The following is a 4,244-nucleotide window of genomic DNA, read 5'->3' on the forward strand; positions in this document are numbered from 1 at the left end:
TGATCAAATTTTTAAAATATATTTCTCAAAACTTTAGAAGATTTAAGTCACATGAACTTGAAAAGTATACTTATTTATTTAATGAGTGTGCATTAATTATAAGCCAATTAGGTACCTTGCACATAGCACAATTACACAAAAAGACATGAACATACAGCTTACATAACATACAGCTTACACACACATATATGCAGACATAAACAACAAGAGCAAATAAGGATCTTATAGGTTTTGTTTAAAATGTAATAGAAAAGCTCACTAGTAAAAAGGACAGTCAGGTTTAGATTGTGTTATTTCCAAAAGACTTATTTGTCAGGACTCATCTTGCCTAAAAGAAAGCAAGATAACAAATTTACATTGTAAAGCAAAGTATGCAAGCCTTTTCAAGAAGATGCAGAGAAGAATTTTTTTTTCCTTTTAAGAAAATAGCATAGAATTTTGTGAAGAAATACATAGATGAGACTAGAAGAGAATTTACAAGTCTGTGTAAGATAACCAGGTGGATATCAGAAAATTTGAGACCATCTAGTTAAAGAGGTAGATCTTGGTCTAGTTTTTGTTTCTCAAATGGCTTACTGAGCTCAAGAGCTGAACCACCAATCAGAGATGAAACCATTTGACTCCTGAGGTTTTTAGAAGAAGAGGAATAGACCCAAAAGGGGTCTGGTTGGCACCATGGCTGCTTTTATTCATCAAACTCCAGAGTCTTCAGTGAAAAAGAGTAGCACATGCAGTTAAGAAAAGAACCACTGCTTTTAAGAGAGAAGAGAAGCATTGTGCAGATAAGAAAGAAAAACATGCTCAAACAATGCCAACGCTGTAAAGAAATATTAACTTCTTTTACTTTAGATTATCCAATTTAAAGCCTTCTCAGTCACTGGCAAAAATTAAGTTTTATCCTTTTTTGGTGACATAAACATGTCTTAGTTTTTTGTTAAGGTCTTGGATAAGTCTCAGAGCGACTTGACATAGATTCCTAGTTGTTAGGTGGGAAGCTTTAACAATACCCATTGCATAATTAACCCGTGACCACTTTGTTCCCAAATTTTTATGTTAAGTCTCCCTTCCTTGAGGTATCAAGGACGTGGTTGTTTAATATCCACTAACAGTTTCACAAGCTGCCATTCAGTTACCTACAGCCTGCAGCTTTAAGGAGACATTGGAGTTGTAATGTATGTTCAGTCTCCCTTTTTGTTAATGAATTATCCATATTTTAAAAGTAAAGAGAAAGAAAAAATACCTCCAGAGTTGAAAAGACTTAACTTTGACCTGCCACAGGCATGCAATCGCTAATCAAAAGCCACCTGTGATCCCCTAACCGGGATGCATTTCTGTTATCAGGGACTCCCTTGCCGGGATGAATTGGATGTCCTTTTCCTCTCCAGTGCTTGGCAGGTCAGTCTCCGATCTGTAGAGAACTTCCTCACATGGGGCACCATTTTGTTGCTTTGCCCCCCATGGATTTATCATCCCACTTCCCCTGGGTGATTGAGCTGCAAAGGATTACTCAAAGCCCATCTCTTCCAAGCAGTGAGAAGCCCTGAAACGGTTAACCTCCCCAGAGCCCTCAAGCAAGAGGCATCCCTTCCTTGGGAAATTAACCCTGAATTGGGGTTCTCTTCCTGCTTTTATTTTCTAGACCAGGAAGTTACAGGAAGAGAACATAGGTGGGGTTATAGTTTAACAATATAGGCTGGTAACTTTCAGTGAAACAAGCCAGATGACATTCCAGTACGGCAATTAAGTGGTCCTACCAACAAAAGCTTGATCTTAGCAAACATTCCCTTCTTACAGTAATTTCTCAGTATCTTCATATAACAATCAGTAACTAGTCTGTCCTTGAGCCAGCAACCTTGCTGTGCCACAAATCTTTATCTTATGCCAGAGACTTTATAGTCTGAGGAAAATTTCCAGTCCTCCTCAAGGTCAATATTTGAAACTGCAAGGCTTTGGAAAAGCAGGACCTCTGAAGTACATTTGCTTCAAGAATCTTCTACAACTTATCATCTCTGTGACTCAATTTTCTCATCTATAAAACTGGGATAACATCCCCAACTCTGTCTATTCATGCAGCATTCAACACATGTTTATTGAACAGTGTGCTAGGTAATGAGGATACTACAGTGATATAGGAAATATAAGCATGATCCTTCTCTCCACAGAGCTTATAGTCCAGGGGGCATTTAGACATCAATCAAATAATGTAAATGAACATAAAATAATGAATGCAACTTAAAATAAAGATAAAGTATCAACTGTGGCAGGTGCTGTGGAAAAGAGGTATTGGTCATATATAATACAAGGATTTTACATCTTTAGGGAATAAGGGAATATTGACTTTTCCTGAGGAAGTGAAGCTTGAACTAGGGTTTGAAGAACAGATATGAGCAAACTGGACAAAAATAAGAGAGAGATGAGCATTCTGAGCAAATGGGACTGCATATCCAAAGGTCTCATGGCCATAGACAATACGATGGCCCATATGATGCCCTTGCAAAAATTAGAAAAACACCCCTTTTTTCAGACATTTTATTGCCATCTGCTAGAAGATCATTGAAATCTAGGATGAGTACAATGTTAAGTAACACCCCTTAATCTTGTGCAGAGCAAAGCCTGCAAGGCAGTATAACAACCCCAATTTAAGAAATTAAAGAAGGCCTGTGTGGCTCTACCCAGGAGAGTGAGGAGAATCATGATGCAGAATAAATCAGGAGAGAAAGTGGTGGTCATGTGAAGGAATCTTGTCTTTATTCTGCAAATTTCAGGAAGCCAAATGATCAGATCCACATTCCATGAATAGTACTGGCTGCTGCAGGAAAAATGGACTGGCGGGTGTCAAAGGGGCTGCACGTAAGTAAATTACAAGGTTATTACAATCATTCAGAATTTGACACTGGGACCTTGAACTGGGGTGATAGTAATGTTGCAGAGAGAATTAGATAAAGCAAGGCCATATTTACAGGGTAAATTGACGGGACTTGGTGCTGGAAAGTATAGAAAGTTAGGAAATTGAAGGTTTTGAGAATGGCCTCCATACTTTTCGGTGAAGGAATGGCAGTTCCATGCATTGGGTGGCTTTCAAGAACTATAAAAAATCCGAGATTTTTATCTCACTTATAGGCTAATGAGTTTGCCACAGTTTGATGGATGCTGGCAGAAGACATGAGACTTCTGGTTCAGAGACAAAGGACTTTATTACTCAGGGCAGAGCAAGCAGTATGAGTTTCATGTCTGCATCAGCTTTCCTTGCCCCCAAGTCCCATGGGGGATCACAGAGTAGCCCAGATAGATGCTGTGCACACAGTGGCTTTGCATCATAGTGGAGGAATGCCAAGGTTAGGAAACCCAAATCTTTCACAATGGGCTATACACAAACCTGCCCTTTGCCCTGGAAGAAGACATCATCTTTATTATACTGAATAGTAAACAAATCTGCTCTTTGTTCCAGAGGTTGATGCTCACTATAGAAACACACTTAATATGACAGTCCACAAGAAAGGCTGTCAGTGTGTCTGCTTGCAAGATGTGCAGAAACATGACAGATCCATGGCAAATTGATTCAAAACAATGGAAATCACTGAGAAAGAGCGTGATATTTTATAGCTACCACAGGGATGGGGATGGGGTATGAGGATCAAACAACACAATGTATAAAGAAATAAGTATTAGAAACCATGTCTCTCGTTTTCTCTCTCTTGCTTCCTCTCACCATGTGATCTGCTTGTAACTGCCAGCTGCCTGCCACTTTCCGCCATGAGTAGAAGCAGCCTGAGGCCCATGCCAGATGCAGCTGTACCAGAATCTGCTATTAGAAATAGGATTATTTTGGTGATCCAGCAGCCAGGGCCAGAGCTCACGGAACAGGGAGAAGTCCTGCACGGGAAGTGGAAGATCAGCAGAGACCACAAACTCTGTGGTACCACCCTGTGATCCAGCAGCCCAGCAGAGTCCAAGCTGACCAGAGAGGTGGCTCCCCNGAAAAAGTATACAGGACCTGAAAGAGGAAATGTACAAGGAAATCAATGTCCTGAAAAAAAAATGTAGCAGAACTTGATAAACTGAAGAAGTTATTTAGGGAAATAAAAAACACAATGGAGAGTTTAACCAGCAGGTTTGTGGAAGTGGAAGAGAGAACGTCTGAACTTGAAGATGGGCTGTTTGAAATAAAACAAGCAGACAAAAAAAAAGAAAAAAGAATCAAAGACATTGAAGAAAATCTGAGAGAGATATCAGACAACCTTAAG

The sequence above is a fragment of the Galeopterus variegatus genome, unplaced genomic scaffold (assembly GCF_000696425.1).
Source record: "Galeopterus variegatus unplaced genomic scaffold, G_variegatus-3.0.2 Scaffold3289, whole genome shotgun sequence".
In the NCBI taxonomy this organism is placed as follows: Eukaryota; Metazoa; Chordata; class Mammalia; order Dermoptera; family Cynocephalidae; genus Galeopterus; species Galeopterus variegatus.